The 26043-nt window shown below is 52.3% G+C and overlaps 39 non-coding genes across 39 annotated transcripts; all 39 read left to right on the forward strand.

The window, feature by feature from the left end:
• Positions 1-24: 24 nt before the first annotated feature.
• On the forward strand, positions 25-96 carry Trnah-gug (transfer RNA histidin (anticodon GUG)). Its single transcript has one exon. It is a non-coding gene; the product is annotated as a tRNA-His (tRNA).
• A 453-nt stretch (positions 97-549) lies between these two features.
• Trnal-uag (transfer RNA leucine (anticodon UAG)) lies at positions 550-631 on the forward strand. The gene has a single exon. It is a non-coding gene; the product is annotated as a tRNA-Leu (tRNA).
• Positions 632-1077: 446 nt separating this feature from the next.
• On the forward strand, positions 1078-1149 carry Trnae-cuc (transfer RNA glutamic acid (anticodon CUC)). The gene has a single exon. It is a non-coding gene; the product is annotated as a tRNA-Glu (tRNA).
• A 388-nt stretch (positions 1150-1537) lies between these two features.
• Positions 1538-1609, forward strand: Trnah-gug (transfer RNA histidin (anticodon GUG)). Its single transcript has one exon. It is a non-coding gene; the product is annotated as a tRNA-His (tRNA).
• Positions 1610-2062: 453 nt separating this feature from the next.
• On the forward strand, positions 2063-2145 carry Trnal-uag (transfer RNA leucine (anticodon UAG)). Its single transcript has one exon. It is a non-coding gene; the product is annotated as a tRNA-Leu (tRNA).
• A 444-nt stretch (positions 2146-2589) lies between these two features.
• On the forward strand, positions 2590-2661 carry Trnae-cuc (transfer RNA glutamic acid (anticodon CUC)). Its single transcript has one exon. It is a non-coding gene; the product is annotated as a tRNA-Glu (tRNA).
• A 386-nt stretch (positions 2662-3047) lies between these two features.
• On the forward strand, positions 3048-3119 carry Trnah-gug (transfer RNA histidin (anticodon GUG)). The gene has a single exon. It is a non-coding gene; the product is annotated as a tRNA-His (tRNA).
• A 453-nt stretch (positions 3120-3572) lies between these two features.
• Trnal-uag (transfer RNA leucine (anticodon UAG)) lies at positions 3573-3654 on the forward strand. Its single transcript has one exon. It is a non-coding gene; the product is annotated as a tRNA-Leu (tRNA).
• A 446-nt stretch (positions 3655-4100) lies between these two features.
• Trnae-cuc (transfer RNA glutamic acid (anticodon CUC)) lies at positions 4101-4173 on the forward strand. The gene has a single exon. It is a non-coding gene; the product is annotated as a tRNA-Glu (tRNA).
• A 386-nt stretch (positions 4174-4559) lies between these two features.
• Trnah-gug (transfer RNA histidin (anticodon GUG)) lies at positions 4560-4631 on the forward strand. The gene has a single exon. It is a non-coding gene; the product is annotated as a tRNA-His (tRNA).
• A 455-nt stretch (positions 4632-5086) lies between these two features.
• On the forward strand, positions 5087-5168 carry Trnal-uag (transfer RNA leucine (anticodon UAG)). The gene has a single exon. It is a non-coding gene; the product is annotated as a tRNA-Leu (tRNA).
• A 445-nt stretch (positions 5169-5613) lies between these two features.
• Trnae-cuc (transfer RNA glutamic acid (anticodon CUC)) lies at positions 5614-5685 on the forward strand. Its single transcript has one exon. It is a non-coding gene; the product is annotated as a tRNA-Glu (tRNA).
• Positions 5686-6071: 386 nt separating this feature from the next.
• On the forward strand, positions 6072-6143 carry Trnah-gug (transfer RNA histidin (anticodon GUG)). Its single transcript has one exon. It is a non-coding gene; the product is annotated as a tRNA-His (tRNA).
• A 453-nt stretch (positions 6144-6596) lies between these two features.
• Positions 6597-6678, forward strand: Trnal-uag (transfer RNA leucine (anticodon UAG)). Its single transcript has one exon. It is a non-coding gene; the product is annotated as a tRNA-Leu (tRNA).
• A 445-nt stretch (positions 6679-7123) lies between these two features.
• Trnae-cuc (transfer RNA glutamic acid (anticodon CUC)) lies at positions 7124-7195 on the forward strand. The gene has a single exon. It is a non-coding gene; the product is annotated as a tRNA-Glu (tRNA).
• Positions 7196-7581: 386 nt separating this feature from the next.
• On the forward strand, positions 7582-7653 carry Trnah-gug (transfer RNA histidin (anticodon GUG)). The gene has a single exon. It is a non-coding gene; the product is annotated as a tRNA-His (tRNA).
• Positions 7654-8106: 453 nt separating this feature from the next.
• Positions 8107-8188, forward strand: Trnal-uag (transfer RNA leucine (anticodon UAG)). The gene has a single exon. It is a non-coding gene; the product is annotated as a tRNA-Leu (tRNA).
• A 445-nt stretch (positions 8189-8633) lies between these two features.
• On the forward strand, positions 8634-8705 carry Trnae-cuc (transfer RNA glutamic acid (anticodon CUC)). Its single transcript has one exon. It is a non-coding gene; the product is annotated as a tRNA-Glu (tRNA).
• Positions 8706-9091: 386 nt separating this feature from the next.
• On the forward strand, positions 9092-9163 carry Trnah-gug (transfer RNA histidin (anticodon GUG)). The gene has a single exon. It is a non-coding gene; the product is annotated as a tRNA-His (tRNA).
• Positions 9164-9616: 453 nt separating this feature from the next.
• Trnal-uag (transfer RNA leucine (anticodon UAG)) lies at positions 9617-9698 on the forward strand. Its single transcript has one exon. It is a non-coding gene; the product is annotated as a tRNA-Leu (tRNA).
• A 445-nt stretch (positions 9699-10143) lies between these two features.
• Trnae-cuc (transfer RNA glutamic acid (anticodon CUC)) lies at positions 10144-10215 on the forward strand. The gene has a single exon. It is a non-coding gene; the product is annotated as a tRNA-Glu (tRNA).
• A 386-nt stretch (positions 10216-10601) lies between these two features.
• On the forward strand, positions 10602-10673 carry Trnah-gug (transfer RNA histidin (anticodon GUG)). Its single transcript has one exon. It is a non-coding gene; the product is annotated as a tRNA-His (tRNA).
• A 453-nt stretch (positions 10674-11126) lies between these two features.
• On the forward strand, positions 11127-11208 carry Trnal-uag (transfer RNA leucine (anticodon UAG)). Its single transcript has one exon. It is a non-coding gene; the product is annotated as a tRNA-Leu (tRNA).
• Positions 11209-11653: 445 nt separating this feature from the next.
• Positions 11654-11725, forward strand: Trnae-cuc (transfer RNA glutamic acid (anticodon CUC)). Its single transcript has one exon. It is a non-coding gene; the product is annotated as a tRNA-Glu (tRNA).
• Positions 11726-12111: 386 nt separating this feature from the next.
• Positions 12112-12183, forward strand: Trnah-gug (transfer RNA histidin (anticodon GUG)). The gene has a single exon. It is a non-coding gene; the product is annotated as a tRNA-His (tRNA).
• A 453-nt stretch (positions 12184-12636) lies between these two features.
• Trnal-uag (transfer RNA leucine (anticodon UAG)) lies at positions 12637-12718 on the forward strand. Its single transcript has one exon. It is a non-coding gene; the product is annotated as a tRNA-Leu (tRNA).
• Positions 12719-13163: 445 nt separating this feature from the next.
• On the forward strand, positions 13164-13235 carry Trnae-cuc (transfer RNA glutamic acid (anticodon CUC)). The gene has a single exon. It is a non-coding gene; the product is annotated as a tRNA-Glu (tRNA).
• A 386-nt stretch (positions 13236-13621) lies between these two features.
• Positions 13622-13693, forward strand: Trnah-gug (transfer RNA histidin (anticodon GUG)). Its single transcript has one exon. It is a non-coding gene; the product is annotated as a tRNA-His (tRNA).
• Positions 13694-14146: 453 nt separating this feature from the next.
• Positions 14147-14228, forward strand: Trnal-uag (transfer RNA leucine (anticodon UAG)). Its single transcript has one exon. It is a non-coding gene; the product is annotated as a tRNA-Leu (tRNA).
• Positions 14229-14673: 445 nt separating this feature from the next.
• Trnae-cuc (transfer RNA glutamic acid (anticodon CUC)) lies at positions 14674-14745 on the forward strand. The gene has a single exon. It is a non-coding gene; the product is annotated as a tRNA-Glu (tRNA).
• A 386-nt stretch (positions 14746-15131) lies between these two features.
• Trnah-gug (transfer RNA histidin (anticodon GUG)) lies at positions 15132-15203 on the forward strand. Its single transcript has one exon. It is a non-coding gene; the product is annotated as a tRNA-His (tRNA).
• A 453-nt stretch (positions 15204-15656) lies between these two features.
• Trnal-uag (transfer RNA leucine (anticodon UAG)) lies at positions 15657-15738 on the forward strand. The gene has a single exon. It is a non-coding gene; the product is annotated as a tRNA-Leu (tRNA).
• A 445-nt stretch (positions 15739-16183) lies between these two features.
• Trnae-cuc (transfer RNA glutamic acid (anticodon CUC)) lies at positions 16184-16255 on the forward strand. The gene has a single exon. It is a non-coding gene; the product is annotated as a tRNA-Glu (tRNA).
• A 386-nt stretch (positions 16256-16641) lies between these two features.
• Positions 16642-16713, forward strand: Trnah-gug (transfer RNA histidin (anticodon GUG)). Its single transcript has one exon. It is a non-coding gene; the product is annotated as a tRNA-His (tRNA).
• A 453-nt stretch (positions 16714-17166) lies between these two features.
• Positions 17167-17248, forward strand: Trnal-uag (transfer RNA leucine (anticodon UAG)). Its single transcript has one exon. It is a non-coding gene; the product is annotated as a tRNA-Leu (tRNA).
• A 445-nt stretch (positions 17249-17693) lies between these two features.
• On the forward strand, positions 17694-17765 carry Trnae-cuc (transfer RNA glutamic acid (anticodon CUC)). Its single transcript has one exon. It is a non-coding gene; the product is annotated as a tRNA-Glu (tRNA).
• A 386-nt stretch (positions 17766-18151) lies between these two features.
• On the forward strand, positions 18152-18223 carry Trnah-gug (transfer RNA histidin (anticodon GUG)). The gene has a single exon. It is a non-coding gene; the product is annotated as a tRNA-His (tRNA).
• A 7062-nt stretch (positions 18224-25285) lies between these two features.
• On the forward strand, positions 25286-25357 carry Trnae-cuc (transfer RNA glutamic acid (anticodon CUC)). Its single transcript has one exon. It is a non-coding gene; the product is annotated as a tRNA-Glu (tRNA).
• Positions 25358-25743: 386 nt separating this feature from the next.
• Trnah-gug (transfer RNA histidin (anticodon GUG)) lies at positions 25744-25815 on the forward strand. Its single transcript has one exon. It is a non-coding gene; the product is annotated as a tRNA-His (tRNA).
• Positions 25816-26043: the final 228 nt, after the last annotated feature.

The following is a 26043-nucleotide window of genomic DNA, read 5'->3' on the forward strand; positions in this document are numbered from 1 at the left end:
ACACTAGATCGCGTGTTGGCCATGGCCGTGATCGTCTAGTGGTTAGGACATTGCGTTGTGGCCGCAATAACCCAGGTTCGAATCCTGGTCACGGCAATTTTTGAAAGTTTTTCCTTGCTGCCATTGCATTGACGATAGTGCACGAGTACCCGAAATCACAGTGCTTCCTTGGTTTTTCACTCGTGTTCCGCAGGCCGCAGTCCGTACTACCACTTCATCACAAGTGCAATCTTCTTGAGCTCACATATGTCTGTTACATGGAACATTCTAGCTCCGCCTGACAGGTACAGCTATGATACTTTAGTGGTTACGGAAAGCCCAGGTTTCGAAACATGGTCACGGCACGAAAACGTCTCTTGATGCTGTCTCCTTAACTGCGACAGCTACAGACAAGTGGCGTCGCTACCATACGGCGGGCACGGCATTTTCTTGTTGTGGACGGCCTAAAGAGATGCTTCCAGTGGACATGGCACGGCGATTGCCAAGATACTTCCATTTCGAAGTGACCTTTGTAGTACAAATGAAACGTTTTGCCGGTGCTGCTGCAACGGTAACGTGGCCGAGCGGTCTAAGGCGCTGGTTTTAGGCACCAGTCTCTTCGGAGGCGTGGGTTCGAATCCCACCGTTGCCAATTTTGACGTCTCATTTTTGTGCCGATTGCGGTGTGTTCTCGTGGGGTAGGACGCAGCTCTTGTGACGCGCGTGTTGTGTAGGTAGCGTGGCCGAGCGGTCTCAGGCGCTGGTATCAGGCACCAGTCTCTTCGGAGGCGTGGGTTCCAAACCCACAGGTGCCAAACGTGTAATGTAGCCTGTGTCGTAGACAGCTGCACTCTTTGCCCGCAAAGAAAACGGCACAACAAGGCGTGAGCGTCTGTTTCGTGAATTGTCGTAGAACAGTGCGTGGTGCAACGACAGGATTTGTAGGCGCCTTTTGCTCTCATCATTGCTGGCGTTCGTCTCCACGAAATGCGTCCGGAGCACGCCGCTCTATAACGCGCGAGAGTGGATTTTTTTACACTTGTCGTCGATTAACCGTGGGTTGCTGCTGCGTTCGCTGGAGGAGCGCTGCCGTCGTTATCCGGTGTGGTCTAGTGGCTAGGATACCTGGCTCTCACCCAGGAGGCCCGGGTTCGATTCCCGGTACCGGAAGTGCGCGTTTTTTGTTGCTCCTCTTATGCGACTTGTCTCGACTTTGCTCGACTGACGCTACGCTGGACGCGTGCACAAAGCCACGTTAAGTATGATTCGTTGCAACACCTGACGGCGAGAGAGATGCGGCGTCTATCCACTTGTTATCCAGCCACATACCGGTACCTGTTGTCAAGAGGCTTGGAGGTCTGCAACACATTGCCACGGAGGTGGATGCAGCTAACCACTGTAGTTAGTGTACTGACAGCGCAGGCACGTTCATTTGCTCGCATGCATGTGATGGAGATCGTGTCTGCCACTGCTGTGGCGTACACCTTGGCCTAGGCTTTGCTGTGTATCGACACTTGCATTCCAGCCAGCTGCTTCCGTGGGCGCCTCCGTGGCCATGGCCGTGATCGTCTAGTGGTTAGGACATTGCGTTGTGGCCGCAATAACCCAGGTTCGAATCCTGGTCACGGCAATTTTTGAAAGTTTTTCCTTGCTGCCATTGCATTGACGATAGTGCACGAGTACCCGAAATCACAGTGCTTCCTTGGTTTTTCACTCGTGTTCCGCAGGCCGCAGTCCGTACTACCACTTCATCACAAGTGCAATCTTCTTGAGCTCACATATGTCTGTTACATGGAACATTCTAGCTCCGCCTGACAGGTACAGCTATGATACTTTAGTGGTTACGGAAAGCCCAGGTTTCGAAACATGGTCACGGCACGAAAACGTCTCTTGATGCTGTCTCCTTAACTGCGACAGCTACAGACAAGTGGCGTCGCTACCATACGGCGGGCACGGCATTTTCTTGTTGTGGACGGCCTAAAGAGATGCTTCCAGTGGACATGGCACGGCGATTGCCAAGATACTTCCATTTCGAAGTGACCTTTGTAGTACAAATGAAACGTTTTGCCGGTGCTGCTGCAACGGTAAACGTGGCCGAGCGGTCTAAGGCGCTGGTTTTAGGCACCAGTCTCTTCGGAGGCGTGGGTTCGAATCCCACCGTTGCCAATTTTGACGTCTCATTTTTTGTGCCGATGCGGTGTGTTCTCGTGGGGTAGGACGCAGCTCTTGTGACGCGCGTGTTGTGTAGGTAGCGTGGCCGAGCGGTCTCAGGCGCTGGTATCAGGCACCAGTCTCTTCGGAGGCGTGGGTTCCAAACCCACAGGTGCCAACGTGTAATGTAGCCTGTGTCGTAGACAGCTGCACTCTTTGCCCGCAAAGAAAACGGCACAACAAGGCGTGAGCGTCTGTTTCGTGAATTGTCGTAGAACAGTGCGTGGTGCAACGACAGGATTTGTAGGCGCCTTTTGCTCTCATCATTGCTGGCGTTCGTCTCACGAAATGCGTCCGGAGCACGCCGCTCTATAACGCGCGAGAGTGGATTTTTTTACACTTGTCGTCGATTAACCGTGGGTTGCTGCTGCGTTCGCTGGAGGAGCGCTGCCGTCGTTATCCGGTGTGGTCTAGTGGCTAGGATACCTGGCTCTCACCCAGGAGGCCCGGGTTCGATTCCCGGTACCGGAAGTGCGCGTTTTTGTTGCTCCTCTTATGCGACTTGTCTCGACTTTGCTCGACTGACGCTACGCTGACGCGTGCACAAAGCCACGTTAAGTATGATTCGTTGCAACACCTGACGGCGAGAGAGATGCGGCGTCTATCCACTTGTTATCCAGCCACATACCGGTACCTGTTGTCAAGAGGCTTGGAGGTCTGCAACACATTGCCACGGAGGTGGATGCAGCTAACCACTGTAGTTAGTGTACTGACAGCGCAGGCACGTTCATTTGCTCGCATGCATGTGATGGAGATCGTGTCTGCCACTGCTGTGGCGTACACCTTGGCCTAGGCTTTGCTGTGTATCGACACTTGCATTCCAGCCAGCTGCTTCCGTGGGCGCCTCCGTGGCCATGGCCGTGATCGTCTAGTGGTTAGGACATTGCGTTGTGGCCGCAATAACCCAGGTTCGAATCCTGGTCACGGCAATTTTTGAAAGTTTTTCCTTGCTGCCATTGCATTGACGATAGTGCACGAGTACCCGAAATCACAGTGCTTCCTTGGTTTTTCACTCGTGTTCCGCAGGCCGCAGTCCGTACTACCACTTCATCACAAGTGCAATCTTCTTGAGCTCACATATGTCTGTTACATGGAACATTCTAGCTCCGCCTGACAGGTACAGCTATGATACTTTAGTGGTTACGGAAAGCCCAGGTTTCGAAACATGGTCACGGCACGAAAACGTCTCTTGATGCTGTCTCCTTAACTGCGACAGCTACAGACAAGTGGCGTCGCTACCATACGGCGGGCACGGCATTTTCTTGTTGTGGACGGCCTAAAGAGATGCTTCCAGTGGACATGGCACGGCGATTGCCAAGATACTTCCATTTCGAAGTGACCTTTGTAGTACAAATGAAACGTTTTGCCGGTGCTGCTGCAACGGTAACGTGGCCGAGCGGTCTAAGGCGCTGGTTTTAGGCACCAGTCTCTTCGGAGGCGTGGGTTCGAATCCCACCGTTGCCAATTTTGACGTCTCATTTTTGTGCCGATGCGGTGTGTTCTCGTGGGGTAGGACGCAGCTCTTGTGACGCGCGTGTTGTGTAGGTAGCGTGGCCGAGCGGTCTCAGGCGCTGGTATCAGGCACCAGTCTCTTCGGGGGCGTGGGTTCCAAACCCACAGGTGCCAAACGTGTAATGTAGCCTGTGTCGTAGACAGCTGCACTCTTTGCCCGCAAAGAAAACGGCACAACAAGGCGTGAGCGTCTGTTTCGTGAATTGTCGTAGAACAGTGCGTGGTGCAACGACAGGATTTGTAGGCGCCTTTTTGCTCTCATCATTGCTGGCGTTCGTCTCCACGAAATGCGTCCGGAGCACGCCGCTCTATAACGCGCGAGAGTGGATTTTTTTACACTTGTCGTCGATTAACCGTGGGTTGCTGCTGCGTTCGCTGGAGGAGCGCTGCCGTCGTTATCCGGTGTGGGTCTAGTGGCTAGGATACCTGGCTCTCACCCAGGAGGCCCGGGTTCGATTCCCGGTACCGGAAGTGCGCGTTTTTGTTGCTCCTCTTATGCGACTTGTCTCGACTTTGCTCGACTGACGCTACGCTGACGCGTGCACAAAGCCACGTTAAGTATGATTCGTTGCAACACCTGACGGCGAGAGAGATGCGGCGTCTATCCACTTGTTATCCAGCCACATACCGGTACCTGTTGTCAAGAGGCTTGGAGGTCTGCAACACATTGCCACGGAGGTGGATGCAGCTAACCACTGTAGTTAGTGTACTGACAGCGCAGGCACGTTCATTTGCTCGCATGCATGTGATGGAGATCGTGTCTGCCACTGCTGTGGCGTACACCTTGGCCTAGGCTTTGCTGTGTATCGACACTTGCATTCCAGCCAGCTGCTTCCGTGGGCGCCTCCGTGGCCATGGCCGTGATCGTCTAGTGGTTAGGACATTGCGTTGTGGCCGCAATAACCCAGGTTCGAATCCTGGTCACGGCAATTTTTGAAAGTTTTTCCTTGCTGCCATTGCATTGACGATAGTGCACGAGTACCCGAAATCACAGTGCTTCCTTGGTTTTTCACTCGTGTTCCGCAGGCCGCAGTCCGTACTACCACTTCATCACAAGTGCAATCTTCTTGAGCTCACATATGTCTGTTACATGGAACATTCTAGCTCCGCCTGACAGGTACAGCTATGATACTTTAGTGGTTACGAAAAGCCCAGGTTTCGAAACATGGTCACGGCACGAAAACGTCTCTTGATGCTGTCTCCTTAACTGCGACAGCTACAGACAAGTGGCGTCGCTACCATACGGCGGGCACGGCATTTTCTTGTTTGTGGACGGCCTAAAGAGATGCTTCCAGTGGACATGGCACGGCGATTGCCAAGATACTTCCATTTCGAAGTGACCTTTGTAGTACAAAATGAAACGTTTTGCCGGTGCTGCTGCAACGGTAACGTGGCCGAGCGGTCTAAGGCGCTGGTTTTAGGCACCAGTCTCTTCGGAGGCGTGGGTTCGAATCCCACCGTTGCCAATTTTGACGTCTCATTTTTGTGCCGATGCGGTGTGTTCTCGTGGGGTAGGACGCAGCTCTTGTGACGCGCGTGTTGTGTAGGTAGCGTGGCCGAGCGGTCTCAGGCGCTGGTATCAGGCACCAGTCTCTTCGGAGGCGTGGGTTCCAAACCCACAGGTGCCAAACGTGTAATGTAGCCTGTGTCGTAGACAGCTGCACTCTTTGCCCGCAAAGAAAACGGCACAACAAGGCGTGAGCGTCTGTTTCGTGAATTGTCGTAGAACAGTGCGTGGTGCAACGACAGGATTTGTAGGCGCCTTTTGCTCTCATCATTGCTGGCGTTCGTCTCCACGAAATGCGTCCGGAGCACGCCGCTCTATAACGCGCGAGAGTGGATTTTTTTACACTTGTCGTCGATTAACCGTGGGTTGCTGCTGCGTTCGCTGGAGGAGCGCTGCCGTCGTTATCCGGTGTGGTCTAGTGGCTAGGATACCTGGCTCTCACCCAGGAGGCCCGGGTTCGATTCCCGGTACCGGAAGTGCGCGTTTTTGTTGCTCCTCTTATGCGACTTGTCTCGACTTTGCTCGACTGACGCTACGCTGACGCGTGCACAAAGCCACGTTAAGTATGATTCGTTGCAACACCTGACGGCGAGAGAGATGCGGCGTCTATCCACTTGTTATCCAGCCACATACCGGTACCTGTTGTCAAGAGGCTTGGAGGTCTGCAACACATTGCCACGGAGGTGGATGCAGCTAACCACTGTAGTTAGTGTACTGACAGCGCAGGCACGTTCATTTGCTCGCATGCATGTGATGGAGATCGTGTCTGCCACTGCTGTGGCGTACACCTTGGCCTAGGCTTTGCTGTGTATCGACACTTGCATTCCAGCCAGCTGCTTCCGTGGGCGCCTCCGTGGCCATGGCCGTGATCGTCTAGTGGTTAGGACATTGCGTTGTGGCCGCAATAACCCAGGTTCGAATCCTGGTCACGGCAATTTTTGAAAGTTTTTCCTTGCTGCCATTGCATTGACGATAGTGCACGAGTACCCGAAATCACAGTGCTTCCTTGGTTTTTCACTCGTGTTCCGCAGGCCGCAGTCCGTACTACCACTTCATCACAAGTGCAATCTTCTTGAGCTCACATATGTCTGTTACATGGAACATTCTAGCTCCGCCTGACAGGTACAGCTATGATACTTTAGTGGTTACGGAAAGCCCAGGTTTCGAAACATGGTCACGGCACGAAAACGTCTCTTGATGCTGTCTCCTTAACTGCGACAGCTACAGACAAGTGGCGTCGCTACCATACGGCGGGCACGGCATTTTCTTGTTGTGGACGGCCTAAAGAGATGCTTCCAGTGGACATGGCACGGCGATTGCCAAGATACTTCCATTTCGAAGTGACCTTTGTAGTACAAATGAAACGTTTTGCCGGTGCTGCTGCAACGGTAACGTGGCCGAGCGGTCTAAGGCGCTGGTTTTAGGCACCAGTCTCTTCGGAGGCGTGGGTTCGAATCCCACCGTTGCCAATTTTGACGTCTCATTTTTGTGCCGATGCGGTGTGTTCTCGTGGGGTAGGACGCAGCTCTTGTGACGCGCGTGTTGTGTAGGTAGCGTGGCCGAGCGGTCTCAGGCGCTGGTATCAGGCACCAGTCTCTTCGGAGGCGTGGGTTCCAAACCCACAGGTGCCAAACGTGTAATGTAGCCTGTGTCGTAGACAGCTGCACTCTTTGCCCGCAAAGAAAACGGCACAACAAGGCGTGAGCGTCTGTTTCGTGAATTGTCGTAGAACAGTGCGTGGTGCAACGACAGGATTTGTAGGCGCCTTTTGCTCTCATCATTGCTGGCGTTCGTCTCCACGAAATGCGTCCGGAGCACGCCGCTCTATAACGCGCGAGAGTGGATTTTTTTACACTTGTCGTCGATTAACCGTGGGTTGCTGCTGCGTTCGCTGGAGGAGCGCTGCCGTCGTTATCCGGTGTGGTCTAGTGGCTAGGATACCTGGCTCTCACCCAGGAGGCCCGGGTTCGATTCCCGGTACCGGAAGTGCGCGTTTTTGTTGCTCCTCTTATGCGACTTGTCTCGACTTTGCTCGACTGACGCTACGCTGACGCGTGCACAAAGCCACGTTAAGTATGATTCGTTGCAACACCTGACGGCGAGAGAGATGCGGCGTCTATCCACTTGTTATCCAGCCACATACCGGTACCTGTTGTCAAGAGGCTTGGAGGTCTGCAACACATTGCCACGGAGGTGGATGCAGCTAACCACTGTAGTTAGTGTACTGACAGCGCAGGCACGTTCATTTGCTCGCATGCATGTGATGGAGATCGTGTCTGCCACTGCTGTGGCGTACACCTTGGCCTAGGCTTTGCTGTGTATCGACACTTGCATTCCAGCCAGCTGCTTCCGTGGGCGCCTCCGTGGCCATGGCCGTGATCGTCTAGTGGTTAGGACATTGCGTTGTGGCCGCAATAACCCAGGTTCGAATCCTGGTCACGGCAATTTTTGAAAGTTTTTCCTTGCTGCCATTGCATTGACGATAGTGCACGAGTACCCGAAATCACAGTGCTTCCTTGGTTTTTCACTCGTGTTCCGCAGGCCGCAGTCCGTACTACCACTTCATCACAAGTGCAATCTTCTTGAGCTCACATATGTCTGTTACATGGAACATTCTAGCTCCGCCTGACAGGTACAGCTATGATACTTTAGTGGTTACGAAAAGCCCAGGTTTCGAAACATGGTCACGGCACGAAAACGTCTCTTGATGCTGTCTCCTTAACTGCGACAGCTACAGACAAGTGGCGTCGCTACCATACGGCGGGCACGGCATTTTCTTGTTGTGGACGGCCTAAAGAGATGCTTCCAGTGGACATGGCACGGCGATTGCCAAGATACTTCCATTTCGAAGTGACCTTTGTAGTACAAATGAAACGTTTTGCCGGTGCTGCTGCAACGGTAACGTGGCCGAGCGGTCTAAGGCGCTGGTTTTAGGCACCAGTCTCTTCGGAGGCGTGGGTTCGAATCCCACCGTTGCCAATTTTGACGTCTCATTTTTGTGCCGATGCGGTGTGTTCTCGTGGGGTAGGACGCAGCTCTTGTGACGCGCGTGTTGTGTAGGTAGCGTGGCCGAGCGGTCTCAGGCGCTGGTATCAGGCACCAGTCTCTTCGGAGGCGTGGGTTCCAAACCCACAGGTGCCAAACGTGTAATGTAGCCTGTGTCGTAGACAGCTGCACTCTTTGCCCGCAAAGAAAACGGCACAACAAGGCGTGAGCGTCTGTTTCGTGAATTGTCGTAGAACAGTGCGTGGTGCAACGACAGGATTTGTAGGCGCCTTTTGCTCTCATCATTGCTGGCGTTCGTCTCCACGAAATGCGTCCGGAGCACGCCGCTCTATAACGCGCGAGAGTGGATTTTTTTACACTTGTCGTCGATTAACCGTGGGTTGCTGCTGCGTTCGCTGGAGGAGCGCTGCCGTCGTTATCCGGTGTGGTCTAGTGGCTAGGATACCTGGCTCTCACCCAGGAGGCCCGGGTTCGATTCCCGGTACCGGAAGTGCGCGTTTTTGTTGCTCCTCTTATGCGACTTGTCTCGACTTTGCTCGACTGACGCTACGCTGACGCGTGCACAAAGCCACGTTAAGTATGATTCGTTGCAACACCTGACGGCGAGAGAGATGCGGCGTCTATCCACTTGTTATCCAGCCACATACCGGTACCTGTTGTCAAGAGGCTTGGAGGTCTGCAACACATTGCCACGGAGGTGGATGCAGCTAACCACTGTAGTTAGTGTACTGACAGCGCAGGCACGTTCATTTGCTCGCATGCATGTGATGGAGATCGTGTCTGCCACTGCTGTGGCGTACACCTTGGCCTAGGCTTTGCTGTGTATCGACACTTGCATTCCAGCCAGCTGCTTCCGTGGGCGCCTCCGTGGCCATGGCCGTGATCGTCTAGTGGTTAGGACATTGCGTTGTGGCCGCAATAACCCAGGTTCGAATCCTGGTCACGGCAATTTTTGAAAGTTTTTCCTTGCTGCCATTGCATTGACGATAGTGCACGAGTACCCGAAATCACAGTGCTTCCTTGGTTTTTCACTCGTGTTCCGCAGGCCGCAGTCCGTACTACCACTTCATCACAAGTGCAATCTTCTTGAGCTCACATATGTCTGTTACATGGAACATTCTAGCTCCGCCTGACAGGTACAGCTATGATACTTTAGTGGTTACGGAAAGCCCAGGTTTCGAAACATGGTCACGGCACGAAAACGTCTCTTGATGCTGTCTCCTTAACTGCGACAGCTACAGACAAGTGGCGTCGCTACCATACGGCGGGCACGGCATTTTCTTGTTGTGGACGGCCTAAAGAGATGCTTCCAGTGGACATGGCACGGCGATTGCCAAGATACTTCCATTTCGAAGTGACCTTTGTAGTACAAATGAAACGTTTTGCCGGTGCTGCTGCAACGGTAACGTGGCCGAGCGGTCTAAGGCGCTGGTTTTAGGCACCAGTCTCTTCGGAGGCGTGGGTTCGAATCCCACCGTTGCCAATTTTGACGTCTCATTTTTGTGCCGATGCGGTGTGTTCTCGTGGGGTAGGACGCAGCTCTTGTGACGCGCGTGTTGTGTAGGTAGCGTGGCCGAGCGGTCTCAGGCGCTGGTATCAGGCACCAGTCTCTTCGGAGGCGTGGGTTCCAAACCCACAGGTGCCAAACGTGTAATGTAGCCTGTGTCGTAGACAGCTGCACTCTTTGCCCGCAAAGAAAACGGCACAACAAGGCGTGAGCGTCTGTTTCGTGAATTGTCGTAGAACAGTGCGTGGTGCAACGACAGGATTTGTAGGCGCCTTTTGCTCTCATCATTGCTGGCGTTCGTCTCCACGAAATGCGTCCGGAGCACGCCGCTCTATAACGCGCGAGAGTGGATTTTTTTACACTTGTCGTCGATTAACCGTGGGTTGCTGCTGCGTTCGCTGGAGGAGCGCTGCCGTCGTTATCCGGTGTGGTCTAGTGGCTAGGATACCTGGCTCTCACCCAGGAGGCCCGGGTTCGATTCCCGGTACCGGAAGTGCGCGTTTTTGTTGCTCCTCTTATGCGACTTGTCTCGACTTTGCTCGACTGACGCTACGCTGACGCGTGCACAAAGCCACGTTAAGTATGATTCGTTGCAACACCTGACGGCGAGAGAGATGCGGCGTCTATCCACTTGTTATCCAGCCACATACCGGTACCTGTTGTCAAGAGGCTTGGAGGTCTGCAACACATTGCCACGGAGGTGGATGCAGCTAACCACTGTAGTTAGTGTACTGACAGCGCAGGCACGTTCATTTGCTCGCATGCATGTGATGGAGATCGTGTCTGCCACTGCTGTGGCGTACACCTTGGCCTAGGCTTTGCTGTGTATCGACACTTGCATTCCAGCCAGCTGCTTCCGTGGGCGCCTCCGTGGCCATGGCCGTGATCGTCTAGTGGTTAGGACATTGCGTTGTGGCCGCAATAACCCAGGTTCGAATCCTGGTCACGGCAATTTTTGAAAGTTTTTCCTTGCTGCCATTGCATTGACGATAGTGCACGAGTACCCGAAATCACAGTGCTTCCTTGGTTTTTCACTCGTGTTCCGCAGGCCGCAGTCCGTACTACCACTTCATCACAAGTGCAATCTTCTTGAGCTCACATATGTCTGTTACATGGAACATTCTAGCTCCGCCTGACAGGTACAGCTATGATACTTTAGTGGTTACGGAAAGCCCAGGTTTCGAAACATGGTCACGGCACGAAAACGTCTCTTGATGCTGTCTCCTTAACTGCGACAGCTACAGACAAGTGGCGTCGCTACCATACGGCGGGCACGGCATTTTCTTGTTGTGGACGGCCTAAAGAGATGCTTCCAGTGGACATGGCACGGCGATTGCCAAGATACTTCCATTTCGAAGTGACCTTTGTAGTACAAATGAAACGTTTTGCCGGTGCTGCTGCAACGGTAACGTGGCCGAGCGGTCTAAGGCGCTGGTTTTAGGCACCAGTCTCTTCGGAGGCGTGGGTTCGAATCCCACCGTTGCCAATTTTGACGTCTCATTTTTGTGCCGATGCGGTGTGTTCTCGTGGGGTAGGACGCAGCTCTTGTGACGCGCGTGTTGTGTAGGTAGCGTGGCCGAGCGGTCTCAGGCGCTGGTATCAGGCACCAGTCTCTTCGGAGGCGTGGGTTCCAAACCCACAGGTGCCAAACGTGTAATGTAGCCTGTGTCGTAGACAGCTGCACTCTTTGCCCGCAAAGAAAACGGCACAACAAGGCGTGAGCGTCTGTTTCGTGAATTGTCGTAGAACAGTGCGTGGTGCAACGACAGGATTTGTAGGCGCCTTTTGCTCTCATCATTGCTGGCGTTCGTCTCCACGAAATGCGTCCGGAGCACGCCGCTCTATAACGCGCGAGAGTGGATTTTTTTACACTTGTCGTCGATTAACCGTGGGTTGCTGCTGCGTTCGCTGGAGGAGCGCTGCCGTCGTTATCCGGTGTGGTCTAGTGGCTAGGATACCTGGCTCTCACCCAGGAGGCCCGGGTTCGATTCCCGGTACCGGAAGTGCGCGTTTTTGTTGCTCCTCTTATGCGACTTGTCTCGACTTTGCTCGACTGACGCTACGCTGACGCGTGCACAAAGCCACGTTAAGTATGATTCGTTGCAACACCTGACGGCGAGAGAGATGCGGCGTCTATCCACTTGTTATCCAGCCACATACCGGTACCTGTTGTCAAGAGGCTTGGAGGTCTGCAACACATTGCCACGGAGGTGGATGCAGCTAACCACTGTAGTTAGTGTACTGACAGCGCAGGCACGTTCATTTGCTCGCATGCATGTGATGGAGATCGTGTCTGCCACTGCTGTGGCGTACACCTTGGCCTAGGCTTTGCTGTGTATCGACACTTGCATTCCAGCCAGCTGCTTCCGTGGGCGCCTCCGTGGCCATGGCCGTGATCGTCTAGTGGTTAGGACATTGCGTTGTGGCCGCAATAACCCAGGTTCGAATCCTGGTCACGGCAATTTTTGAAAGTTTTTCCTTGCTGCCATTGCATTGACGATAGTGCACGAGTACCCGAAATCACAGTGCTTCCTTGGTTTTTCACTCGTGTTCCGCAGGCCGCAGTCCGTACTACCACTTCATCACAAGTGCAATCTTCTTGAGCTCACATATGTCTGTTACATGGAACATTCTAGCTCCGCCTGACAGGTACAGCTATGATACTTTAGTGGTTACGGAAAGCCCAGGTTTCGAAACATGGTCACGGCACGAAAACGTCTCTTGATGCTGTCTCCTTAACTGCGACAGCTACAGACAAGTGGCGTCGCTACCATACGGCGGGCACGGCATTTTCTTGTTGTGGACGGCCTAAAGAGATGCTTCCAGTGGACATGGCACGGCGATTGCCAAGATACTTCCATTTCGAAGTGACCTTTGTAGTACAAATGAAACGTTTTGCCGGTGCTGCTGCAACGGTAACGTGGCCGAGCGGTCTAAGGCGCTGGTTTTAGGCACCAGTCTCTTCGGAGGCGTGGGTTCGAATCCCACCGTTGCCAATTTTGACGTCTCATTTTTGTGCCGATGCGGTGTGTTCTCGTGGGGTAGGACGCAGCTCTTGTGACGCGCGTGTTGTGTAGGTAGCGTGGCCGAGCGGTCTCAGGCGCTGGTATCAGGCACCAGTCTCTTCGGAGGCGTGGGTTCCAAACCCACAGGTGCCAAACGTGTAATGTAGCCTGTGTCGTAGACAGCTGCACTCTTTGCCCGCAAAGAAAACGGCACAACAAGGCGTGAGCGTCTGTTTCGTGAATTGTCGTAGAACAGTGCGTGGTGCAACGACAGGATTTGTAGGCGCCTTTTGCTCTCATCATTGCTGGCGTTCGTCTCCACGAAATGCGTCCGGAGCACGCCGCTCTATAACGCGCGAGAGTGGATTTTTTTACACTTGTCGTCGATTAACCGTGGGTTGCTGCTGCGTTCGCTGGAGGAGCGCTGCCGTCGTTATCCGGTGTGGTCTAGTGGCTAGGATACCTGGCTCTCACCCAGGAGGCCCGGGTTCGATTCCCGGTACCGGAAGTGCGCGTTTTTGTTGCTCCTCTTATGCGACTTGTCTCGACTTTGCTCGACTGACGCTACGCTGACGCGTGCACAAAGCCACGTTAAGTATGATTCGTTGCAACACCTGACGGCGAGAGAGATGCGGCGTCTATCCACTTGTTATCCAGCCACATACCGGTACCTGTTGTCAAGAGGCTTGGAGGTCTGCAACACATTGCCACGGAGGTGGATGCAGCTAACCACTGTAGTTAGTGTACTGACAGCGCAGGCACGTTCATTTGCTCGCATGCATGTGATGGAGATCGTGTCTGCCACTGCTGTGGCGTACACCTTGGCCTAGGCTTTGCTGTGTATCGACACTTGCATTCCAGCCAGCTGCTTCCGTGGGCGCCTCCGTGGCCATGGCCGTGATCGTCTAGTGGTTAGGACATTGCGTTGTGGCCGCAATAACCCAGGTTCGAATCCTGGTCACGGCAATTTTTGAAAGTTTTTCCTTGCTGCCATTGCATTGACGATAGTGCACGAGTACCCGAAATCACAGTGCTTCCTTGGTTTTTCACTCGTGTTCCGCAGGCCGCAGTCCGTACTACCACTTCATCACAAGTGCAATCTTCTTGAGCTCACATATGTCTGTTACATGGAACATTCTAGCTCCGCCTGACAGGTACAGCTATGATACTTTAGTGGTTACGAAAAGCCCAGGTTTCGAAACATGGTCACGGCACGAAAACGTCTCTTGATGCTGTCTCCTTAACTGCGACAGCTACAGACAAGTGGCGTCGCTACCATACGGCGGGCACGGCATTTTCTTGTTGTGGACGGCCTAAAGAGATGCTTCCAGTGGACATGGCACGGCGATTGCCAAGATACTTCCATTTCGAAGTGACCTTTGTAGTACAAATGAAACGTTTTGCCGGTGCTGCTGCAACGGTAACGTGGCCGAGCGGTCTAAGGCGCTGGTTTTAGGCACCAGTCTCTTCGGAGGCGTGGGTTCGAATCCCACCGTTGCCAATTTTGACGTCTCATTTTTGTGCCGATGCGGTGTGTTCTCGTGGGGTAGGACGCAGCTCTTGTGACGCGCGTGTTGTGTAGGTAGCGTGGCCGAGCGGTCTCAGGCGCTGGTATCAGGCACCAGTCTCTTCGGAGGCGTGGGTTCCAAACCCACAGGTGCCAAACGTGTAATGTAGCCTGTGTCGTAGACAGCTGCACTCTTTGCCCGCAAAGAAAACGGCACAACAAGGCGTGAGCGTCTGTTTCGTGAATTGTCGTAGAACAGTGCGTGGTGCAACGACAGGATTTGTAGGCGCCTTTTGCTCTCATCATTGCTGGCGTTCGTCTCCACGAAATGCGTCCGGAGCACGCCGCTCTATAACGCGCGAGAGTGGATTTTTTTACACTTGTCGTCGATTAACCGTGGGTTGCTGCTGCGTTCGCTGGAGGAGCGCTGCCGTCGTTATCCGGTGTGGTCTAGTGGCTAGGATACCTGGCTCTCACCCAGGAGGCCCGGGTTCGATTCCCGGTACCGGAAGTGCGCGTTTTTGTTGCTCCTCTTATGCGACTTGTCTCGACTTTGCTCGACTGACGCTACGCTGACGCGTGCACAAAGCCACGTTAAGTATGATTCGTTGCAACACCTGACGGCGAGAGAGATGCGGCGTCTATCCACTTGTTATCCAGCCACATACCGGTACCTGTTGTCAAGAGGCTTGGAGGTCTGCAACACATTGCCACGGAGGTGGATGCAGCTAACCACTGTAGTTAGTGTACTGACAGCGCAGGCACGTTCATTTGCTCGCATGCATGTGATGGAGATCGTGTCTGCCACTGCTGTGGCGTACACCTTGGCCTAGGCTTTGCTGTGTATCGACACTTGCATTCCAGCCAGCTGCTTCCGTGGGCGCCTCCGTGGCCATGGCCGTGATCGTCTAGTGGTTAGGACATTGCGTTGTGGCCGCAATAACCCAGGTTCGAATCCTGGTCACGGCAATTTTTGAAAGTTTTTCCTTGCTGCCATTGCATTGACGATAGTGCACGAGTACCCGAAATCACAGTGCTTCCTTGGTTTTTCACTCGTGTTCCGCAGGCCGCAGTCCGTACTACCACTTCATCACAAGTGCAATCTTCTTGAGCTCACATATGTCTGTTACATGGAACATTCTAGCTCCGCCTGACAGGTACAGCTATGATACTTTAGTGGTTACGGAAAGCCCAGGTTTCGAAACATGGTCACGGCACGAAAACGTCTCTTGATGCTGTCTCCTTAACTGCGACAGCTACAGACAAGTGGCGTCGCTACCATACGGCGGGCACGGCATTTTCTTGTTGTGGACGGCCTAAAGAGATGCTTCCAGTGGACATGGCACGGCGATTGCCAAGATACTTCCATTTCGAAGTGACCTTTGTAGTACAAATGAAACGTTTTGCCGGTGCTGCTGCAACGGTAACGTGGCCGAGCGGTCTAAGGCGCTGGTTTTAGGCACCAGTCTCTTCGGAGGCGTGGGTTCGAATCCCACCGTTGCCAATTTTGACGTCTCATTTTTGTGCCGATGCGGTGTGTTCTCGTGGGGTAGGACGCAGCTCTTGTGACGCGCGTGTTGTGTAGGTAGCGTGGCCGAGCGGTCTCAGGCGCTGGTATCAGGCACCAGTCTCTTCGGAGGCGTGGGTTCCAAACCCACAGGTGCCAAACGTGTAATGTAGCCTGTGTCGTAGACAGCTGCACTCTTTGCCCGCAAAGAAAACGGCACAACAAGGCGTGAGCGTCTGTTTCGTGAATTGTCGTAGAACAGTGCGTGGTGCAACGACAGGATTTGTAGGCGCCTTTTGCTCTCATCATTGCTGGCGTTCGTCTCCACGAAATGCGTCCGGAGCACGCCGCTCTATAACGCGCGAGAGTGGATTTTTTTACACTTGTCGTCGATTAACCGTGGGTTGCTGCTGCGTTCGCTGGAGGAGCGCTGCCGTCGTTATCCGGTGTGGTCTAGTGGCTAGGATACCTGGCTCTCACCCAGGAGGCCCGGGTTCGATTCCCGGTACCGGAAGTGCGCGTTTTTGTTGCTCCTCTTATGCGACTTGTCTCGACTTTGCTCGACTGACGCTACGCTGACGCGTGCACAAAGCCACGTTAAGTATGATTCGTTGCAACACCTGACGGCGAGAGAGATGCGGCGTCTATCCACTTGTTATCCAGCCACATACCGGTACCTGTTGTCAAGAGGCTTGGAGGTCTGCAACACATTGCCACGGAGGTGGATGCAGCTAACCACTGTAGTTAGTGTACTGACAGCGCAGGCACGTTCATTTGCTCGCATGCATGTGATGGAGATCGTGTCTGCCACTGCTGTGGCGTACACCTTGGCCTAGGCTTTGCTGTGTATCGACACTTGCATTCCAGCCAGCTGCTTCCGTGGGCGCCTCCGTGGCCATGGCCGTGATCGTCTAGTGGTTAGGACATTGCGTTGTGGCCGCAATAACCCAGGTTCGAATCCTGGTCACGGCAATTTTTGAAAGTTTTTCCTTGCTGCCATTGCATTGACGATAGTGCACGAGTACCCGAAATCACAGTGCTTCCTTGGTTTTTCACTCGTGTTCCGCAGGCCGCAGTCCGTACTACCACTTCATCACAAGTGCAATCTTCTTGAGCTCACATATGTCTGTTACATGGAACATTCTAGCTCCGCCTGACAGGTACAGCTATGATACTTTAGTGGTTACGGAAAGCCCAGGTTTCGAAACATGGTCACGGCACGAAAACGTCTCTTGATGCTGTCTCCTTAACTGCGACAGCTACAGACAAGTGGCGTCGCTACCATACGGCGGGCACGGCATTTTCTTGTTGTGGACGGCCTAAAGAGATGCTTCCAGTGGACATGGCACGGCGATTGCCAAGATACTTCCATTTCGAAGTGACCTTTGTAGTACAAATGAAACGTTTTGCCGGTGCTGCTGCAACGGTAACGTGGCCGAGCGGTCTAAGGCGCTGGTTTTAGGCACCAGTCTCTTCGGAGGCGTGGGTTCGAATCCCACCGTTGCCAATTTTGACGTCTCATTTTTGTGCCGATGCGGTGTGTTCTCGTGGGGTAGGACGCAGCTCTTGTGACGCGCGTGTTGTGTAGGTAGCGTGGCCGAGCGGTCTCAGGCGCTGGTATCAGGCACCAGTCTCTTCGGAGGCGTGGGTTCCAAACCCACAGGTGCCAAACGTGTAATGTAGCCTGTGTCGTAGACAGCTGCACTCTTTGCCCGCAAAGAAAACGGCACAACAAGGCGTGAGCGTCTGTTTCGTGAATTGTCGTAGAACAGTGCGTGGTGCAACGACAGGATTTGTAGGCGCCTTTTGCTCTCATCATTGCTGGCGTTCGTCTCCACGAAATGCGTCCGGAGCACGCCGCTCTATAACGCGCGAGAGTGGATTTTTTTACACTTGTCGTCGATTAACCGTGGGTTGCTGCTGCGTTCGCTGGAGGAGCGCTGCCGTCGTTATCCGGTGTGGTCTAGTGGCTAGGATACCTGGCTCTCACCCAGGAGGCCCGGGTTCGATTCCCGGTACCGGAAGTGCGCGTTTTTGTTGCTCCTCTTATGCGACTTGTCTCGACTTTGCTCGACTGACGCTACGCTGACGCGTGCACAAAGCCACGTTAAGTATGATTCGTTGCAACACCTGACGGCGAGAGAGATGCGGCGTCTATCCACTTGTTATCCAGCCACATACCGGTACCTGTTGTCAAGAGGCTTGGAGGTCTGCAACACATTGCCACGGAGGTGGATGCAGCTAACCACTGTAGTTAGTGTACTGACAGCGCAGGCACGTTCATTTGCTCGCATGCATGTGATGGAGATCGTGTCTGCCACTGCTGTGGCGTACACCTTGGCCTAGGCTTTGCTGTGTATCGACACTTGCATTCCAGCCAGCTGCTTCCGTGGGCGCCTCCGTGGCCATGGCCGTGATCGTCTAGTGGTTAGGACATTGCGTTGTGGCCGCAATAACCCAGGTTCGAATCCTGGTCACGGCAATTTTTGAAAGTTTTTCCTTGCTGCCATTGCATTGACGATAGTGCACGAGTACCCGAAATCACAGTGCTTCCTTGGTTTTTCACTCGTGTTCCGCAGGCCGCAGTCCGTACTACCACTTCATCACAAGTGCAATCTTCTTGAGCTCACATATGTCTGTTACATGGAACATTCTAGCTCCGCCTGACAGGTACAGCTATGATACTTTAGTGGTTACGGAAAGCCCAGGTTTCGAAACATGGTCACGGCACGAAAACGTCTCTTGATGCTGTCTCCTTAACTGCGACAGCTACAGACAAGTGGCGTCGCTACCATACGGCGGGCACGGCATTTTCTTGTTGTGGACGGCCTAAAGAGATGCTTCCAGTGGACATGGCACGGCGATTGCCAAGATACTTCCATTTCGAAGTGACCTTTGTAGTACAAATGAAACGTTTTGCCGGTGCTGCTGCAACGGTAACGTGGCCGAGCGGTCTAAGGCGCTGGTTTTAGGCACCAGTCTCTTCGGAGCCGTGGGCCCGAACACATCGCGCGCTCGCTCCGACGTATCGTGCGGTGTTTACGTGTGCTTCGCGGTTGGCGGCGGTTCGGCGCGGTGCCTGTTTCTTCGCTGCTGTAGTCAACTGAACTGTAAGTTACGATGGATTCTGAAGAACGCGAAAATAATATCCAATGTGAATTTGACAGAAACGTAACCCGACCGTCTGCTTTCGAAATTCATTCGTGGCTGAAAACTGACTTGAAAATTTCTGAAAGTGATGTGCTAGGCTTGCAATTAGACGCGTTCCTGAACTCTTTGTTCGTCAAACTGAAAAGTCCGGAACTGTGTGACTCCCTCGTCAGTGAAAACGGTGGTGTACGTAAATTTAAACACTCTGATGGGTCAATTAGCAATGTTACTTTGTCGAATGCGGGTTTTGGTATCAGAAATGTGAGAGTATTTAATCTTCCTTTCGAAACTAGAAATGAGACAATAGCTCGTAGCCTTACGCCTTATGGTACAGTTTTGTCTGTTACGAAAGAAAAGTGGTCATCCGCTTATATATATCAAGTGGAAAACGGTATCCGTAGTGTTAAAATGATTGTGAGGAAGCACGTTCCTTCGTTTTTGGTTATGGCCGGCCACCGGGCTTTTATTTCATATAGTGGTCAGCCGCAAACCTGCTCCTATTGTAATGCCACAGACCATTTTAGGCAAAATTGTCCTCGGCGTCGACGCCCTGTGCAGCTGCCGCCCCGTGGCCAAGATGACGACGCGTCATACGCGGCCGTGTTGTTAGGTGTTCCCCCTTCACCGGCACGTTCCGTGGAATCTGCAACACCTTTAAATGCTGCGGTCGCGATGGATACTGATCCCATTGCAACCGGTATTGATTCTTTTCAAGCCATGTCCGTTCCTTCTCAGTCAGTTCCCGTAGCTAGTGTAGTACTTCAGCCTCTGGCTGTGCCTGAAGTTTCGGAACGGACCGGATCAGAACCCGTTCAGGTGGTTACCTCCCCTGTTGTGGCTGTGGATTCGTCACCATCAAATGCCGTACTTCAAGGTGTTCCGGACGGGGCTACTGCCACACAGGAACCAAAGCCACGGCGAGAAAGTGTTTCGGAGAGGCGTGGTCATACCGAACGCTTCCGCAGTGCCAGTAGTTCACGGATTTTAGAAAAGCGATCCCTTTCTCGCGGAGAACGTAGCCCGTCTCCGGAATGGAAGCAGGTTCCGCGTCCGAAGTCAAAACAAAAGCCAAAATCTGTGCAAAAGCCGGCGCACAAGCCCTTGCCCCGCCCCGTAGTCGAATCTCGGCCGTCGGTCGCGGCAGGACGTCGTCCACAGCGTCCTGTGGCGAGCAGTCAGCCAGCGCCTACGACAAGTGTGTCGGAAGACAGGCGGGAAGAGGTTGTCCGGCAGTTAAAAGAAATGTTGCACCACTCTGATGCAACGTTAGCGATGGACACTACGACGTCTCAGGCAACGAACCCGGCACAACTTTCGGTTAAGCGTAAGGCGGAAGACACCCCCCAGCGGCGCACGCGCCCCTCTTCACAGGATACGGCGTCTGCACCTCCCACACAAGAACCGCCTACTTCGGCTGCACCGTCTGCACGTTCTGACTGGGCAGACGATATGGAGGAGGAGGGTGGGTCCACTCCCGTTGTCTAGTTTCTTTAAATTTGTGTGTGTGTTTTTTTTTCCTGTAGTCTATGGTAGTACGCTCACCATCTGTCGTTGCTACTATAAATCTTAATAAATTAGAGTCATATGTAAAGTTTGCAAGTTTTGTGGGTTTTTTAAATAACATTGCTGCTGACGTAGTGTTTTTGCAGGAGGTTGTGACTGACCTAATTCACTCAATTCCGGGCTATCAAGTCCTCTTGAACTTTGATGTCGAGTGTAATTGTGGTACTGCCATTTTAATTCGGGTTGATCATGATTTTAGTAATGTTGCTACAATTCCGAATGGTCGTGGTATAGCTTGCACGATTAACAACGTACGATACATTAACGTGTACGCCCCTTCTGGAGCCGACGGGCAGCCGCTTCGCCGCGTTTTTTATAGTAGTGACGTTTGTCACCTTTTACAGGGCCCCCATCTGCCTGTAGTCATGGGCGGCGATTTTAATTGTGTGCTGGATGATAGAGATCAGGAGCCGCGACCGTATAAGTGCCTTGAATTGCAGACGCTCATTACGGAGATGAATTTAATTGACTCTTGGTGTTTTTTACACCCACGGGACGTGGGATTTACTTTCTTTTACCCCACGGGTAGGAGTCGGCTTGACAGAATTTATGTTTCTCGGGAGAAACAGCACTGTCTCACGGAGTCCTCTGTTCACCCCGTGATTTTTTCCGATCATTGCGCGTATGTCTGCAGATTTCATTCTATGTTGGCGATTAAACCCCGCGCAAGTCGGTTATGGAAGTTTAATGTGAGACATATTTCACACCCACAATTTGCGCCGGTTATCGTGCGTGTGTGGCAGAGGGTGCTGAAATATCGCGGCCTATATGCCTCCACTTTGTCTTGGTGGGTAGAATCTGTTAAGCCTGCTTTACGCAAGACCATCCTGGAGTTTAGTCAGAATGTTGCTCATTGGGAACGATGTACATTGCACTTTTATGAGAGCTGTTTAAATGATGCCATCCACTTGCACACTGATAATCCCGCTCTTCGGATGGCGACAATTCGGCAAATAAAACACCGTCTACTTAACTTGAAAAGGGACTCGTTGCGCGGATCTGTCGTACGGAGTCGGGCCCCCGGGAAGCTTGTCGATGAAGCACCCTCCGTCTTTCACCAGCTGCGCGAACGCCGGCGCGCTACGCGACGTTACGTCACGGAGCTGGAATCAGCTGACGGTGCGCGTCTTTACAGTCAGGCGGCAATTCTTGCCGAGACCCGCCGTCACTTTGTCGAAATTTTCAGTGAGAAGCGCACGGATGCTGCTGCCATTTCCGAGCTTCTCCACGACGTTCCATACGTCTTATCAGTAAGGGACCGCCGTCGCCTCACTGAACAATTTACCGTAGAAGAAGTGCGTGATGTCTTAAAACTATGTTCCCCTAATAAATCCCCGGGTGCAGATGGCTTGCCACCGGAATTTTATCTACACTTTTGGCACTTGTTTGGCTCGGCCCTGACTGATGTTTTTAATGAAATTTTAAATGGCGTGGACGTCCCCGCGTCCTTCCTGGAGGGTATTGTGGTATTGGCTCCAAAGGTTACAGTCACAAGGAAGCTGTGCAATCTTCGACCGATCACCCTTCTTAATGGCGATTATAAACTCTTTACCAAATGTGTCTCCTCTCGCTTGAAACAGGTCATGAAAAAACTGATTAGTCCCTTTCAGTACTGTGCAGTGCCGAAACGCACTATCTATGGTGCTGTCTCGACGTACCGAGATGCCATTGCCTATGCTTCGACGAATAGAATTTCTTTTGGCATTTTATCCATCGATTTCGCAATGGCATTTGACAGAGTTAGCCACCTATATCTCCGGCGAGTGCTACAGAAATTTGGTTTCGGTGTACAGTTTATCACTATGATTTTTAACCTTTTCAATAATTCCACCTCACGGATTAGCATCAATGGATTTTTGTCGGAACCTGTGCCACTCCGCTGTTCTGTCAAACAAGGGTGCCCTCTGTCAATGGCACTTTACGCAATTTCCATAGATCCTTTGTTGCGTAATTTGCACAGTGCTTGCAGGGGAATACGGATTGGGGATGAGAAGCACGTTTGTCGCGCTTACGCCGATGACCTTGGCCTCTTTGTGTCCTCGGCCACAGACTTCGACACAATACGCGCAGTTCTCACCCAGTATGAACGTGCATCCGGTGCGAGCATCAATACCCGAAAGACGGTTTTTCTGCCCGTTCATGCGGCGACGCGGGGCTTCAAACGCCCGTGGTTTACAGTGAAACGGGAACACAAAATTTTGGGTGTTCGTTTTCAACCCAATCTGCTACAGACTGCGTCTTACAACTGGCGCATTGTCTTAAATGGCATACGAGCTATGGCTAGCCTGTGCGCGACTCGCACCCTCGCATTAACACAGCGGGTGCTTTTAATAAATGTTTTCTTGCTCAGCAAAGCTTGGTACCTCGCACAGTTATTTCAGGTACCCAAAAATTTGGGCAGAGCCATAACACAGGCAGTCTATTGGCTGTTGTGGCGGGGACATATTTTCAAGGTGGCTTACGACACATGTACTTTGCCGCGCGAACAGGGAGGACTCGGCCTTATTCATTTCGCAACGAAAGCCGCGGCGTTGCTCGTTCATCGGACGAGCGTCACCATTGAACAGGATCCGTCCGGCCCAACGGCTGTCTTGTTCAATATTCATCGTCCTCTGTCTGACGTGGCCCCTCTCGACCCGACTACAATACCGTTTCAGCTGCGGTATGTTCGAGAATATTACATTCAGAAAAGTTATCTCGCCGCCGACGTACTCGACCATCGAACGCGGACTGTGAAAGGTGTCTACCAGGGACTAAGAGGACGGCCAGTCGGCAATAAGATGGAGGCGCGCTACCCGCGGTCTGCGTGGAGGACGGCGTGGGCTCACGTTCACGCTCCTTACTTGTCAGCGGAAGTCAGCAGCTTTTGGTACCAAGTGGTTAACAGAATTATCCCCACCAACGAAAAGCTGCGCCGCATCCATTTATCTCCGTCGAGCTTGTGTGAAGACTGTCGACAAGACGACACGTTAGAACATCGTTTCGTGTGCCTGAGGTCATTGTCGATCTGGAACCTTGCCGCCAGGATGCTCGCACTTATTAACCGGACCAGCGCTGCCAGTTTTTCTGCGGACACGGCTTTGCTCCCAGACTTTAATCCGTATCCGCCTGCGAAGCGTGCCGCTACCGCATGGATCGTGGCTCACACTGTGTTCGCCATCCTGCATTTAAGACTTCCGGGTGACTATGCCTTTTTGGTTTATTTGGCTACGCAACATGACCTTACTAAAACCAGGAACGATTATCCTAAACTCTTTGCCAATTTCCTGCAAATTGCACTCGCATTTGCCCACGACAGACTGCTATAATACGGACTTCACTGCTGCAATCTTTATTTCCCTCAGTGCACTGAACTGTTTTTGAGTGCGAAGTCATGGTCCTTGCAAATTGAATGCTACAGGAAGAGTGCCTATTGTACAAGAACAGCCATGTGGAAATTACGACGAATGTTCCCAATGTACTATCCTGTGTTCGTGTGTGTTCTGTGTTCGCTGTCGTTTAGTGTTTTTTTTTTATGTTTTCTCATTCTCTTTTTCTTCCAACGTCTGATTCCTGCGTCATCGGCGTCCCATCACGAATGCGTTGCGCACGAAGCTGCCACGGAGTTATTTTCGTTTCATTAAAGCAGGACTTTTACTTAATTTCAATTTATTTTTAACACGTCGGGGAGAATTGTGTTTTCCTTCTCCTTAGACGACAGACAGTTTTGTAAATGTCGGGAGTGTACTTATTCCTTTGATAATGTGCGTCGATACCTTACCATTAAAAATATTTACTGGCCGCCACGAAGCTTTGGAACATAATATCATGGAACGCGTGAAGGGTGTACCGCCCCTATGGCTGAGAGGACTACTCAGGCAGTATTTGCTTCTTATTCCCTTTTTTTTTCAAACTAAATTCTTTATTTTATCGATTTTCGGTGCGATGCGCCTGATACGCTGTCATACTTTTATTTTCTAATTATTAATTTATGAAGTGTAGGCGCAAAGCGACTGATTCGCAGTCGTCCTATTCATGAGCTTTCACTTCAAGAGGATTTTATTTTTCTTCGATGCTTCGTTTGCGGTCAATGAACACAAGAAATTTTCCACGAAGGACTTCAGGGTCTCCGCTTTCATCACTTCAACTGGAAGGTGCACGTCTTACACAGGACGTCGACGGCCACGGAACATGAACCGAGAAGTTTCCTCTTTTCAGACTACATGAAGAGTTAAATTCGTCTTATAAGTTTGGAAGAAGCAGCGTATTTTTATTTATAGCTAAAGAAGCTCGCCGAAGAAGGCGTAATTGGAGAGCGCAAGGACGGGCTATAAGGGGAGTTGGGAGGCCCTAAAAAAAAAAAAAAAAAAAAAAAAAAAAAAAAAAAAAAAAAAAAAAAAGTTGCCAATTTTGACGTCTCATTTTTGTGCCGATGCGGTGTGTTCTCGTGGGGTAGGACGCAGCTCTTGTGACGCGCGTGTTGTGTAGGTAGCGTGGCCGAGCGGTCTCAGGCGCTGGTATCAGGCACCAGTCTCTTCGGAGGCGTGGGTTCCAAACCCACAGGTGCCAAACGTGTAATGTAGCCTGTGTCGTAGACAGCTGCACTCTTTGCCCGCAAAGAAAACGGCACAACAAGGCGTGAGCGTCTGTTTCGTGAATTGTCGTAGAACAGTGCGTGGTGCAACGACAGGATTTGTAGGCGCCTTTTGCTCTCATCATTGCTGGCGTTCGTCTCCACGAAATGCGTCCGGAGCACGCCGCTCTATAACGCGCGAGAGTGGATTTTTTTACACTTGTCGTCGATTAACCGTGGGTTGCTGCTGCGTTCGCTGGAGGAGCGCTGCCGTCGTTATCCGGTGTGGTCTAGTGGCTAGGATACCTGGCTCTCACCCAGGAGGCCCGGGTTCGATTCCCGGTACCGGAAGTGCGCGTTTTTGTTGCTCCTCTTATGCGACTTGTCTCGACTTTGCTCGACTGACGCTACGCTGACGCGTGCACAAAGCCACGTTAAGTATGATTCGTTGCAACACCTGACGGCGAGAGAGATGCGGCGTCTATCCACTTGTTATCCAGCCACATACCGGTACCTGTTGTCAAGAGGCTTGGAGGTCTGCAACACATTGCCACGGAGGTGGATGCAGCTAACCACTGTAGTTAGTGTACTGACAGCGCAGGCACGTTCATTTGCTCGCATGCATGTGATGGAGATCGTGTCTGCCACTGCTGTGGCGTACACCTTGGCCTAGGCTTTGCTGTGTATCGACACTTGCATTCCAGCCAGCTGCTTCCGTGGGCGCCTCCGTGGCCATGGCCGTGATCGTCTAGTGGTTAGGACATTGCGTTGTGGCCGCAATAACCCAGGTTCGAATCCTGGTCACGGCAATTTTTGAAAGTTTTTCCTTGCTGCCATTGCATTGACGATAGTGCACGAGTACCCGAAATCACAGTGCTTCCTTGGTTTTTCACTCGTGTTCCGCAGGCCGCAGTCCGTACTACCACTTCATCACAAGTGCAATCTTCTTGAGCTCACATATGTCTGTTACATGGAACATTCTAGCTCCGCCTGACAGGTACAGCTATGATACTTTAGTGGTTACGGAAAGCCCAGGT

This window comes from Schistocerca gregaria, chromosome 1 (genome assembly GCF_023897955.1).
Source record: "Schistocerca gregaria isolate iqSchGreg1 chromosome 1, iqSchGreg1.2, whole genome shotgun sequence".
Lineage (NCBI taxonomy): Eukaryota > Metazoa > Arthropoda > Insecta > Orthoptera > Acrididae > Schistocerca > Schistocerca gregaria.